The 14,523-nt window shown below is 41.9% G+C and overlaps 2 protein-coding genes across 4 annotated transcripts in view; one reads left to right on the plus strand and one right to left on the minus strand.

The window, feature by feature from the left end:
• CCDC185 (coiled-coil domain containing 185) overlaps positions 1-14,523 on the plus strand; it is a 311,099-nt gene that overhangs the window by 185,890 nt on the left and 110,686 nt on the right. The gene's annotated exons all lie outside the window — the stretch shown is intronic.
• Positions 1-14,523, minus strand: part of PKIB (cAMP-dependent protein kinase inhibitor beta) — a 137,785-nt gene that overhangs the window by 80,024 nt on the left and 43,238 nt on the right. The window contains exon 1 of one of the 3 annotated variants that reach the window (XM_050949975.1): positions 7,444-7,610. The exons of 1 other annotated variant lie outside the window; for it this stretch is intronic. The gene's annotated coding sequence lies outside the window, so the exon portion shown is untranslated. Of the gene's footprint in view, positions 1-6,872; positions 7,011-7,443; positions 7,611-14,523 lie in introns of those variants that run through there. One more of the 3 variants, XM_050949976.1, reaches the window with a different exon arrangement.

The following is a 14,523-nucleotide window of genomic DNA, read 5'->3' on the forward strand; positions in this document are numbered from 1 at the left end:
ACTGCACGCTAAATCGGTACTGCTGCAATCGATTTAGCAGGGTCGATTTAGCAGATCAGGTGAAGACACGATAAATTGATGTGAGCACTCTGTGGACTTCAGTAATCCCGCTCAATGAGAGGTGGAAAAGCTATGTTGGTGGGAAAACATCTCCTGCTGCATAGCGCAGTGTAGACCCCGCAGCCCGCACATCCCTTGGCCCGCGCTGCTTCCCGCAGCCCCATTGGCCTGCAGCAGTGAACCGCGGCCAGTGGGAGCCACGATCAGCCGCACCTGCAGACGTGGCAGGTAAACAAACCAGCCCGGCCCACTAGGGGCTTTCCCTGAACAAGCGGCAGACCGGCTTTGAGAACCACTAGTGTAACTTACATTGACTTAAGTGTAGACAAAGCAGAGAAGCCTTCAACATACCAGCTATATCCTGGATGAAAATGAACTACTATAAGATTGTTTAAAATCTGATCATATCATCTGCCAGCTCAGTACAAAGCTATTTCACAACTGGTTAAGTCCTAGGGAACATAAATACATCCCTAAGGTACTGCCAGGCAATATCCAGCCTTTACTGTGCACCGCTGAGGAAAACCCAGCTGAGTTCCAAACACTATTTTCAGAGCTACATGCCTGATCAAAAGCCCAATTTCTATATATATATTCTTCCCCCTTTCTCCTGCTGCCTTTCCTGCTCAGCTCTAAACTACTATGAGCAGTCACTGGACACAGGAATCCTTTCCACAGCAACATACCTCTTAAGTTCTCCAAATAGTTACGGCTCTAATCCCACAATTCCTATTCAATGGAAACTCCCATTGACCTCAGTAGGGGTTTTAGCTGAGCATGGACTGTACAATTCAGCCTTGTTAACTGTATTACTAATTGCTTATAATATGTGCACAGCACAGTACATATTGCCAAAGAACCAAAGCTAGATTGTTGCAAAGGACAAAGACTATAATTATAGGCTCATTTTAATGTTAATCTTTCCTAGTTCCTAAAGCAATATTAAAACACACTTATTAATGAGGATGAAATATTTCACATCTGCTAAAGGCTGCAATTCTGTCTGAGCAGATATGATTTAGTGAAGAAGTCCTAAATATCCACAGGCCCTATTTCCCTACCAGTGGACTGAATACTGATAGCAAAGAGAGCACAAGCTGCACTTAAATGGTGCATTGGCTCTATGCAGAGGGGTAAATTTCATGATGGTGTGATATGAAGATTTCATTGGCACTGATTTAGTATCAGCTGAATAACTCAGTCATGGCTTTATCCCTTTTAAGCAATATGGTCATTGCAAGTTCATTCAGTACCACATCATGAAGTATTCTCTGTAACGTATACGAATATACGCATATACAAATATATTACAAATTAAACCTTTCTAGCAAGCATATAAGTGGTTTCCTTTTCTGAACTTTCATTATGTCACAGCAAATATTTATATCTCTGTCTCAAACTCATTCACATCCAAGTGTTCCACCACAGCCACAACCCACTTGTAACACTAGTGTCAGAGGAGAACAAGGTCAAGTTTAATTATTGTACAAGCACAGCTGGTACTTTGAGTATTTAGTGAACAAACACAGATGTTAATATTTAAATCATTTTTAATACATGTTAAGAAAAGCTTAATGCATTTTTGGTGCAGATCCATATTTTTTAAAAATGGCCTCTATTATACATGAAAAATAATTTACAATAGACCATACACAGAGAGAGAGAGAGAGAGAGAGAGAGAAGGCAAGTTCAGGTGACATATATTCTACTATATTAAAGAAATTAGCAAATGAATTTACTATCCCAGTGATACTCAGACCTCTGTGGTTCTGAAGCCAAATTAGTGATCAACATTACCCAAAAGAGCCAGGAGTAGTGTGAATTTATTGTTGCATTTTACTATAGTACTGTATATTTATATTTAAACAGTATGACGGGGAAACATTTAATTTATATATTATACTCACAGCAAAATGACTAACCAAGTATTATGTTATCGACTACAATTATCATGACAGAAATCTTAATGTTATTTAAAGCATGCTTATTCAGAATTATGGGTTATCCATACTTCAAATGATGATACTTCCAGTGCTGCAAAATGAGATTCAGCTTTCAAAAACCCAAGCTGATACATCTGACAAAAAATACTCCAAACACAAATATTGACTCGGAGGGGGAAGTATGGAAGACAGTAATGATAAAATAAATGATGATAGCAGAGACTAAATAAAAGGGATTACCTTTTAAAAGTCAACATTTATCTGCAGTTATTACACAGTGGCAAATGAGATACCACAGTTATTTCCTATTCAAAATACAGGGAAATGTTATGTTCTCATAAATAACACTGAGCAGTAACTGTTGATGAATGTTGACTTTCTGACCACAGTAAATAAGAGATAACAAAACAGTTAGTCCAACTTTGGCCACCCATCCACAGAAGTATCAAATCAAGTAAGTAATAGGCCTCCTCTGTGAGCCTGTGTTACAACTGCACCTGGAACATGGTGTTCATTTCTTGGAATCTCATTGTTACGATAATTCTGGCAAACTGGAGTGCTAAAATGACTACTGGGGACAGGAGGCATAACCAAACTCTACAAATCTTTGATGACAGTGAACTCGAAGGGAAGATTGAGCATAATAAAAAAAGTAGCATAACTAGGAGTGATGGGATGAAATTAACAAAAGGAAAACTTAAACAGGAAAGATTTTAAAGAAAGCTATTAGCTTGTTGAGTAATCTTCAAGAGAGGTTTCTTCATCTGTTTAAAGTTAGACTGTACCAAACATTATTTGACCAGCTGTGTTTAGTAAGCAAATTGATTTGTGAAAATTTTCACAAATAAATTGTCATATTTGGTTTGCTATGATCCTTGGAGGGTCATTTGATTAGTTGTCCAAATACTCATTGCTAACCACCACATACTCTGTGAAACTACTTGAATTTGTATTTTCATAATTTTAGCACAAATGTTCATTTATCCAAATATTTATGCTGGAAGGGTTTTGTTTGTCTGTTTATTTTTGTGTGCTTGGTGTTGGTCTCCCATTTAATAATCCAGGGAAAAGAATACCACCATATGATTTAGACAACCATTCACAAAACGTCAGTATTGAACACCAAACGGTAGAAGCAATCAGTCCACAAATACTCTGTAGGATGAAAATCATTGAGCACAACAATTTACTTTTGAATAGTATATATAGGGCCCAGAATGGGCTAGTACCTATTGGGCATATCTGCATTTATTTCATGCCACCTTCTTGTTCTCCAGAATCTAAGCTTACTTTTTTTAAAAAAAGAAAATGTCTAGCTGAGAGAGTCTCAGAAACATGACCTGAATCTCACTGATGTCATGACCTCTGCCTACGTTTGCAAAAACTGAAACAATAAGTCTAAGAGGTGTGACCTGCCCTATTCATTTCAATGAGTGCTAACTCCATTGCCCCATACTAATACTTTAAAAATTACCATTGTTAACTATTTCACTGTTCCTCCAATCACGTTAAAAAGGGGGGGTGGGGCAGCTGGAAAAAGGTTCCAGTTAGGAAGATCTTCACAATCTACTCTGTGACAGCTCATTGTGCCATAGGTGAGAGAGTTGGAAGGTTACTGTCATTTTTTTGCCTTCTCCATCCACCCTCATCAAGGATTCATACCCAAGGAGACTCAGCCAAGAGGAGCCAAACAGGGCCCTTGAGTCCCATCAAGGAGAAGCCAAACCCAGAGAGACCTGCAGAGTCCCTGGGTGTATTCGGGTCCCACTGAGGGCAAGCCATGCCCAAGGAGCACAGAAAGCAGGCATCATAATATTTTGAATATCTCCACCATCTACTATGGGAAGTATCTCTTGTGTGCAGAGTTTACAAGAATACACATAGCTTTGCTTTTTTCTAACTGATCTCTGAGCACAAAAATTTATGAAAATCAGACATGCACATGAATGATTTATTAACCAAATGTGGGGTTCAAATCTTGTTTGAAATAGATAATTATACTAGTCTATCAATAAATGGACATTAGGGGACATTTTTGTACTGACAGGCAGATAACTAGATGACCTAACAGGTCTTTTCTATCTTTGGATTCTATGGTTCACATCAATATCTTTCTTTGTCTGGATTTCTTAAAGATTTCTGTTTTTATAGCATATCAGAGTGAAACAGCATAACCTGCATGAACTTGTAACGGCTGTGACATGATTAAACTTAATTAAACTGGATTGGTATGCATATTCCAACCTACATGGAATAGAAAGCATAAGATTAAAACTTTCATTCTTATGGTGCACTAAAGGATTGGTTTTTGGAAGTTACTTGCATCTTTCTAGGAGTGTTTTAATTTAGGTTTTATGGTTTTTTTAAAGGAGCTTTCATCAGTTACGATGCAGCATTTCATAATCAACAGAATATAGACAGATACTGTAGTGAATTATTTCACCATTTCAAAAGGGACATTAGCAATTCAAATTAAAAAACTGGATCAGCTTGCACCTCAAGGTATCTGCAATTAACAGAAGTAAACAAGAAATAATCCTTATTTTCTCTCTGCTTTTGGGATTTCTGATCTGCTCAAACACTTCATCAAGATTTTTTTGTTAGCAGCAAAAGGCTTTGAAGACATAAACAAATCAATACACAGATCTTCATATTCCTAGTGCCTACACTGACACTGCTAAACCCAAAACGGAATTTATTTTCTGCTCAAATTGTTGGAACAATTAGCATTGTCTACAGACTGAAAATTGAGTTAGGAGGGATGGCTGGAAAATAAAAATTCTATTTCATGAAAACTTTAAGGTTTCAAAATCTTTCATTCTGCATTGAAATGAAATCTAGACCTTTTGAAATTTTTCACAAGAACAGCCACTCACACAAAAGAGACAGATACTTCATAGCCCAGTGACTAGGTAACACATCCAGGATGTAGGAGATCCAGGTTTAAGTCCACACTCGGGCTCATTTGGAATAGGACTCAAATGTGTGTCTCCCAGATGAGTAGGAGCTTCTCTCTCTTTCTCTGCTTTTTACCAGAATTTCAGTTGTAGAGCTGAGAAACCTTTTGTTTTCACAAAAAGTTGCAGTTTCCACAAATCAGCATTTCTGACAAAAAAAAACTTTGTTGAAAAATTTCTGACCATCGTAAGAGTTAAAACCTCCTTAGAATGACCAAGGTCTCTTATTTTTATTATTATATTTTAAAATAAATCTATGGGAACTGAATGTGTCTCTAGATAGTGGATATACAGTAGAGTGTATTGTAGCTCATTTTCATGCCAGTTGCATGTTAGGTGACCAAAAGAATCAATGGATTTTGCATGGATGCTCCGACGAAGTGGGTATTCACCCACGAAAGCTCATGCTCCAAAACGTCTGTTAGTCTATAAGGTGCCACAGGACTTTTTGCTGATTTTAATTAATGTTATTGTATTATATTCTAATAAAGCAGAATAATATTTCTTGTTTACTTTCCCATATTTATATAACTGAAAACTGACTAACTTCAGAACTAAATTTGGTTAAGGATTAGAACATAATAGCTTTGGAGCACTTCTGACCATTTTTGCATGGGGAAATGTATTATATCTAATTGAGAAAGAATCTAAGGTACTCATGACCCTTATTAATCTAATATCCAAGAACCTCAAAACCGTTAATGAATATAGCCTCACAGCACCCTTCCTCAGATAGGAAAAGGCTGCTAGTCCTACTTTACTGATAACGCACTGAAGCACACAAAGACTCTTAAGTGACTTGCCCAAAGTCACCCAGAAAGTCTAGGGTGCCTTGAACCCAGGTATTCACAGTCCCAAGCCAGCCCTCTAAACATTGGACCATCAGACCTATTTTAGAACCAACTGAGTCACCCTTCCCCACTGCTTGAAGGGTAACTTTTTTCATGCCACCTTTCAAAAGAATTTTTAATTATATGAACCCAGCCTACATGTGTGCTAGCGCCTAAAAGGATGGTAATAACTGTTGCAATCTTTTGATTCAATGATCTGTGAACCATGATGGATTTAGGCAATAATCAGTTGACTGGAAAATTCACTTTTTAGTGAAAGGATAGAGAGTCTGAGCCATTAGGTGAATAAAATATATGTTTTTAACTCTACGTGAGGAGGCAAGTAGTATTCCCCTACCTGCAGTAAACTGTAACACTTTCTTTCAAACCATTGTTTCCTGTGCTCTCAATTTCCATGCACATTTATTGACTTCCTGGCATGCTATCGACCTAAGAGCTGCACCCATTCACTACAGCTTTTAGAGATTTTGTTTCAATGGTAACTAGGGCTATATAACACACTTCCTTAAAGCACTTTGTCACAGAATGTATCTGCTTAGGATATTGATTTTTTATATATTTATTTTAATAAAGAAACAGTTAGGACTAAAAACCTGTTGTGCCCTTTTTCTGCTCTAAGGCCTGTGGCAAGTTCTATTTGAAAAACGGTCTCAGCTCCCAGAGTCAGCCTGATGTAGACTTGTGAAAATCCTACTGTTATTTCAGCGGGACGAGGGAGCTGTCCGTGGGCACGTTTTAGAGCCAAGAGAATAATTCCCGCAAATACCATTTAGGCCACAGAATAATCCTGGCAGCGGAGTTTGTGGGATTTTTGCAGATGTCGAATGAAAAGAATCAAACAGAAAGCACTTGGCTGGCTGTGAACAAAAGAGTGCACCGCTCTGAGCTCCTTCTCAGCCTTTCTTCATCGTTCCAGGATCAGCAGAAAGATCTAATCAGCGATGGGGGGAGAGGAGGGGAATCAGGTCCTCTCCTCCCATGTAAATTATCCGGTAGCGCAACACGATCTGGGACCACACCAGCAGGCAACAGTACCCCACCGGTCCCTTCCCAGCACTTACCTGCCTACCTTCCAGACTAGGGAAGGAAGCATCTTCCCCCCGGCTCGGGAAGAGCTCAGCGCCTTCTCTAATTGCTCCCCGTTTCAATCCCATGTGGGGAGCCACAGCTGCGCCGGACTTCAGCACTTCCCCCCAGGGAGACTTTTCTTCAGCTGGCACTTAACAAACCTGCCCCGGAACGAACCCAAAGTGCCACACTGGGCAGAAGAGAGACACTCCCGAGCTGGGGGCCGCCAGGGCAACCCCCGTTGTGAAACAGAGCGCCCCAAAATATGGATTTGCGTTGAAATCACCGGCTAGGGAGGCAGGCAAGAGGGAGGGCGGGGGTGGGAGGGAGGTGGATTTCAGCATTCTGCGGGCAGGACTATGAATAATCAAAGTTTTTAAAAAAAATCCACGACTCCCAACAGCTCAGCTGATGGGAAAGCTCAGGTACACTGCACCAGGTGATAACAGACTGCGGTGGTGGGTTTTAAGAGCGCGCGCTAAATGCAAATCTGAATCCAACACGCAGTAGACCTTAAAACCTGGGGAACTTTGGCTTGTCCCAAGCAGAAGCCCCTGTACTCACCAGTCACTCGGTGGAGCAGAGGCACACAAATGAGCTTCCAGAGGCGATCGGAGTTTCCCTGCTTTGCCCCCTTCCTGACTGACAGCCTCAGCCTTCTCAGTCCAAGGAGGGCACGGCGCAGCTAACAATCAGGGAGGAGCAGCTCACACTCCCGTGCCAGCTGGAGAAATGAGCATCGAGGCGGAGGGAGGGAGTTACGGAGATGCACCCTCTCTCTCTGGCTTCTCCGGAGATCTCACTAAAGCGCTCCAGTTAGTGCCCGGGCGAGTGAATCATACACCCTCCCCTTAACCCTTGAGACAGCGGCGAAGTCAGAACGCAGCCGTACCCATACAGCATGTATCAAGAGGTGGCAGCAGCCCGCGGTCCGGGGCTTTCTTGTCTGCTCTGACACTTTCATTCAATCTGCCCTCTCCGCCCCACCCCCAGTATGTTATTAAATCCCAGGGGCAGGGCTGGATGAAAGGAGCTGTTGCTGGAATGTTTGAATTCCTGTGCCTCTAGGTGACAATGGGAAACTACAGAAGGTAGAGATTAAATAGACCAGGAAAAGGTAAAGAGCTGGACCCGCAGGCAGCCTGGAGCATGAGTGCCACACACAATCCCCAAATGGATTTGACCCAGGGATCGTGCCTGAGCCGTCCAATTTTTGGCCCTCGCACTCCAAATTCCATGGCATGAACAGAGAATAAGTTTAGCCATTCCTAACACACACACACACACACACACACACACACACTCTGACTCTGATGTAGACAAAAAAAAAGCGCCATAAAAACCTGGATCAATTTTTACCCCCTCTCACAGCCCAAAGTGTACCAGTACCTTATTAAAGAACACAAGTGCTGCTGCACATTGCATTAGTTGAAAAATGTTGACCCTGGTGCATCTCCACCCGCGAGCACTGGGAAAATACACCCGTTAATTGGATCCCTCTCCTTTTCAATTTCAGTTCACTACATTCCACAGTCTTTGTACAATCTGGAGGATATTGGCCAATCAAAACCAATAGCACATCTCCTGGATCCTACATGATCAGAAACTTCAGCACATTCTGCTGCATGAGCAAAGCAAAACACAAATAACTGGCACCTACATGTTGCCAGATCTAGCCTTTTTTTCCTTTGGCCACAAACCTGCACAGTCTACTACATGCACTATGAAAATCTAGTCTCTAGTACATGCTGATGCACAAGAACTTGAAAAGTCCAAATATGGAACCACCTGCTTCCAGCAAAGTGTAGGTTATGTTTCCACTTAAACTCCAAATCTCCCCTCTCTCCAGATAGACAGCAATTGCAGCCATCCTTTAACATCAAATAAACCTATATCTAATTCATCATGTTTCAGTGAAATCTTAATAATGGAGATCCTCACATCTTGATCCTTCTCCACACAACCAAATTTCATGCCAACAGAACTTGTCTAAGCAGATGTGGATGACGTGAGTTTAGCTGATCAACTTGACTTAGATTTTCAAAACAGTCTAGGAGATTTAGACTCAACTTCCATTAATTTTAAACATATTAATGGAAGATGTGTATCACAGTCCCCCTACACAGTTTTGAGAAATTCATTGTATTGGATACAGTTTTTTCTGATGTATTCCTCTGTCTGTTTAGACCCAGGTACAGTAGGAGCAATTAACTTGTTCTCTATTCACGCCATGAATTTTGTAGTCATTGATCCAGCAAGACTGATGTGCTTGATCTGCATTCTTGCAATGTTCACTCTCCAGAACATGTCAGAGCGTGTGTGTGTTTTCTCTGTTTTGCTAAAGTTTGGGGTTTGAGGCCAAAAACCAGCAGGATTCAACACTACTCAGAATTTACCTTTTACCCTTTTCTGAAGTGACCTGGTATTTTAAACACACAGTCCCTGTCACACTCCACTCCCTCTCCCCCATTTGAAAAGCATGTTGCAGCCACTTGCATGCTGGGATAGCTACCACAATGCACTGCTCTCTGTGGCCATTGTAAGAGCTGCTAATGTGGCCATGTCAGTGTGCTTGAATCTGACAGCGTGGACACACTGCAGCTCTTTCCCTACTGCGGTCTCCAAGAGCTGCTTTAACTCTCAGCGCTCTACATCTGCAAGTGTAGCCATGCCCTTTGTCAAGCCGGGTCTTAAAAACCTCTAAGGATGGAGATTCCACCACCTCCCTAAGGGTACGGCTACACCACCTCCCTAAGGGTAAGGGTAACAGCATACAGCGCTGACAGTTAAAGCTGTCTTCGTACACTGTCTTCGTACAGCTGTGTAGGGAAAGAGCTGCAGTGTGGCCACACTGACAGCTACCAGCGCTGCAGTGTGGCCACATCTGCAGTGGTGTTGGGAGTGGTGCATTATGGGCAGCTATCCCAGTTCAAGTGGCTGCAACGTGCTTTACAAAAGAGGGGGGTGGGGTGTAGTGTGACAGGGAGCATAGGGGAGAGAGAGAGAGAGTGGATTTTTGGAGCTGCCTGTGTCAGCTCCCTGCCTTGCAAGTTCCGATCCCGTCCCCCACCTCTCTCTCATTCACTAAATGCAAATAGCCTTGTTTTTTTCCCTCACAGACCAGATAAGCAGCTGCTCCGAAACAGACACCCCACCCCTGCCCGCCAGCCATGCTGTTTCTCTCCTCTTGCAAACACTAGCTGTGGAGTTCCAAAGGAATTCCCCTGCCTGCCTCATTCACAGCAAACAGGAGCTGTGTTTGTTTTTTAGATAAGCAGCTCTGGGAGCCCCGAGTTCACAACGAAACAAAGAGAGGCATCACAACAAAACAAAGAGTGTTTTCTTTACTTAAAAGCATTATGGGAAGGTTCCGGAGGTCAGTTACAGCGTAGTAAGATTAATCACTGTTTACACTGGCACTCCAGCGCTGTTCTCTTTATTCCTCTCACCGAGGTGGAGTACATGCAGCGCTGTAGCCAGGGAGATACAGCGCTGTATGTGCCTTGCCAGTGTGGACGGGGAGTGAGTTACAGCGCTGTAAAGCCACCACCAGTGCTGTAACTCTCAAGTGTAGTCAAGTCCCCACTTTTAATAACACTTTCAACCTGGGCTAGCCGTCTTATTTGAGGCTGTAGGCTAAAACCCGAGTGCAGCTTTCATTTGGGCTGGCAGTCCACCCGTTTAGCACTGAGGACACAGGCTAAATCATTCCAGCGCTGCTATTCCTCCAGTGATATTCCACAGTTCCCCTTTGTGCCCAGAAGGACAAATTCTCCCACAATTAACTGGGGGGAAATGATTGAGCAACTCATCTTACTGCAGCACAAAAAAACTTGGGATATGCCCTCAGAAGTCCCAATGACACACATGGGAGAGTACAGTATCAGGGAAGACACAGTAACTCAAATATGGCTTTGCAGCATGTTTTTTTACATCCAGTCCAGGCTAACCTGGAGCTTGGACCAGTTTGCTGATCAGCTCCAAGAAAGGAGCACTTTTATTACCCTGTCTGCAGCACCTAATGGTGAATCAGTTGGTGGCACTCTCCCATCTGATACAGACTTTGTACTTTCTCAGATTCATAGATTTTTAAGGCCAAAATGGTCCATTAGATCACTTAATCTAATCTTCTGTGTTTCACAGGCCATTGCATTTCACCCAGTTACCTTGTATTGAGCCCAATAACTTGTATGACTAAACATATCTAGAAGCACAAATGCAATTGATTTTCACTGAGACTTAGGCTCCTGAGTGCCTATGTTATGTTTGAAAATATAATTTAGCCATCTAAATCACTTTGCCATTTTGAGTGCATCAGTGACTACCCACTTTTAAAAATCTGGACCCAAGCGCATAAATCACTTCTAAAAATGGGCCATGTACTCACTTGGGTAACATTTTCAAAAGCACCTATCTTCAGTCCTGTTATTTGTAAAGAAATCTCTGTATGATCATATATTGATTGGCTTGGAGTTATTTTATTCCTCTTACATATTAAAATACATGTGTTTTGCTTAGAAGTCATGTTTCTGTTCTCAACAAAACCTTTTCTTTTCTGGAGATGGCCTATTATATCAATTAGTTTTAATGATTCTTCCCTTTATCTTTTGATTTTATAATTTGGGCATGCCATTTGGTTCCTTAGAAAGCCTTGTGTGACTGACTGCATTGTGCTGGTTTTCTTTACTTATGCAGACTGACAGGTTTCCCCCTCACACACCTGGGGTGCCACCTGATGTACTGGAGTACCACTGAGCCCACCTCTTCCACCAGCCTGGGCTCCCTTACTGTCCTGCTGATCCAGGCCCTCAAGCCTCCTCCAGCACACACAGGTAGGGACATGCCCAGCTGCAGAAAGACACAGACACTGAAATCAGCTCTGCATGGAAGGACTCAGGGAATTGTCCAGCACTCAAGTGCACACATCCTCTGAAGTGTAAGCCCCAAATTGCATTGTCTTGCATTGCACAGAGAACTGTACAGCGTAAGCTCGTGAAATTTGCTCCCTCTCTCAGTGTGGAAGAAGACGTGCACAGCTTTTTGTTCCCCAGTTATGAATTCCAGACTGGTTTCAGAGAAAACAAAAACAAGTTCATTAACAACAAAAGATAGATTTGAGGTGATTATAATGGTTAGCAAACAGATCAAAGCACATTACTGAGCAAATAAAACAAAACACACAAGCTAAGCTTAACACACTGAAGAAACTAGTTACAAGTAGTAATTTCTTACCTTAACTGTTGTTTTAGACAATTTGCAGAGGTTTTTGAAGGCAGGCTGCTCTTGCCTGCAGCTCAAAACTCCAGGTATTCCTTTCACAGGCCAGACACCTTCCCAGCCTAGGTTCAGTCCTTCTCTCCCCCAACTATCCTTTGTCTTTGTTTCTTCGATGTTTCCAGCAGTTATCCTTGGTGCGGATTCAGTGGAGAACGAACACTGATTAAGTCACTCCTTGGCCTTAAATAGGTTTTACATATGGTGGGAACCCTTTGTTTTCCAGTGTGGTCCCACCCCACAGTGGAAAAACACTGATATTTTATCATAGAGTCCAGTACCAGGTGACATGATCACATGACTCTGCAGTGTCAAAGCAGCCATGAGTCAAAGGTTGTTTGTAGCATCCCAGGAAACTCAGGAAGATGGGAGATTAGCATCTTAAAAGACCTATTGTTCTCCCCAATGGCCATCCAGACTGATTGCATTCTGTCCGGTGGGCATCCCCCAGGTGTAAACTCACTTGTAATTGATACATAGTCAATATTCCTAACTTCAGATACAGAAATGATACTGGCATACAAATAGGATAATCATATTAAGTGTGAAGATTATATGGGAAATTTATTCAGAGAAGTTTAAAAATACCTGTAATTGTTCTTCCATGAAAATAATATTCAGATAAAAATTTATACTCACGCACTCACTTTCCCCATTCAGGAGCTAGAAATTAGTGAGATTTAAGTGTAACAGGTTACATTGTATCTAAATCTTACGGGGGCACATGAGGAATGGTAAGGTGAGGACAGGAAACCTAGAGCCTCCCTGAGTGTTGGACTGCTGGGCCAATGACAGTTCTTAAATACTCATTGGGCCAGAGACAGAGACACAGATAGAGTATGAATGATTCTGAAATCCAGTGGCCAGCGTACCCACTGGGAAGGTTGGAGATCCCAGTCCAGTCTCCCTGCTCCAACCACTCTTTCATTATTTATCCACAGTGAAACAGCTTCAACAGGAGGAATGGAGGGACCCCTACATCAGAATATCCCATAGCTCAGTGGTGTGAGCACCCTGGTGAGAGACCCTTGTTCAAATCCTCTTCCCCCCATCTGGTAGAGAGGGTGGCATTGAACCTGGGTCTCCCATATCCCAGATAAGTGCTCTAACCACTGGGCTAAAAGTTATAAGGTGAGTATAACAGCAGCATTTCTTAATTTTGAATAGGACCTGGTCCGGTAGGCATGCTCAAAGGGCCCCTATCAAATCGGACCCTGTATACAAGTTAGGTTGCTGAATGCCTGTTCCCCTGGTTTGTGGATCACTCTGGGTCTTAGGTGGGAGATAGAGAGGGCCAACAGTGCACATGCTCAGATGTAGAAACACAGACATCTTGGGAACTTTTACCCTGAAAACGTACATGCTGAGTGACATCAGGAGCCTACAGGGTCTAGTGGAAGGTTTATGGATTGCAAAGGAGCCAAAACAGAAACATAGGCATCTAAGTACTTTCAGAGATCCCACTCACAGACCCCAATGGGTAAAGACTGTAATTTACAGTTGGTAGAGTGAGAAGATCTTCTAATAGTGTGTGGCTGTTCCTATCGCTGAACTGAGGGAAATGACTATGATTTTCCTTCAAGGAGCAAGTCAGTCACACTTGTGCTCCACTGCAGCATAGAGCTATTGAAACAAAATGGACAAGATGTGTTTTCTGCCACAAGCAAGCCTTGAGAGAAGCATGGAGCATTACATTTAGAACCACAAACATGTTTCTTTATTACAAACTGTTATTCCTTTGATTTATTTTCAATAAATTTCTCTCAGTAGTAGAATGTATGTCACTTCACAAACAGGTTTTAGATCTCAAAAGGTTCAAAAGGCTTGCCTGGAAACTTTTGATGTGCTGACTTTGTAATGTTTGTATATTTTTAGACACCTAGAGGATTAGGAAAAAATCCTAAGGTATTTGAGCAATACCAGTACCAAATATGTCTTTACTTATATTACACTCTACATATTGTTGGACATTTTTTATGGAAAAAAACACAGGTTTAAATAAAGACTGCTCAATATTTCAGCAAGTGATATCATGAAAAACCACACCCAATCCACCAAAGAAAACATTGTAAATAATAAAAGTGTTGTTGGGATTCTCTGCCTCCCAGGGAACTTCTCATCCGATACAAACTATAAATTATTGTTCTTACTGACAAAGGTCCATGATCCTCCTACCCAAGTCTGTATATGCCTGTGACAATGTGATTCAGTGTGAGATGGCTAAGATTCCTCTGTTGAACGGGGGTTAACACACAATGAAACACAAACATAGTGTGATATCTGTTTCACTGAAGTATCCCACTTTTGCCACTTTCAGTTTAGTAACAATGAATTACAACAAAGCCCTTTATCTTTTGGCTGAATTGGGAA

This window comes from Gopherus flavomarginatus, chromosome 4 (genome assembly GCF_025201925.1).
Source record: "Gopherus flavomarginatus isolate rGopFla2 chromosome 4, rGopFla2.mat.asm, whole genome shotgun sequence".
NCBI lineage: Eukaryota > Metazoa > Chordata > Testudines > Testudinidae > Gopherus > Gopherus flavomarginatus.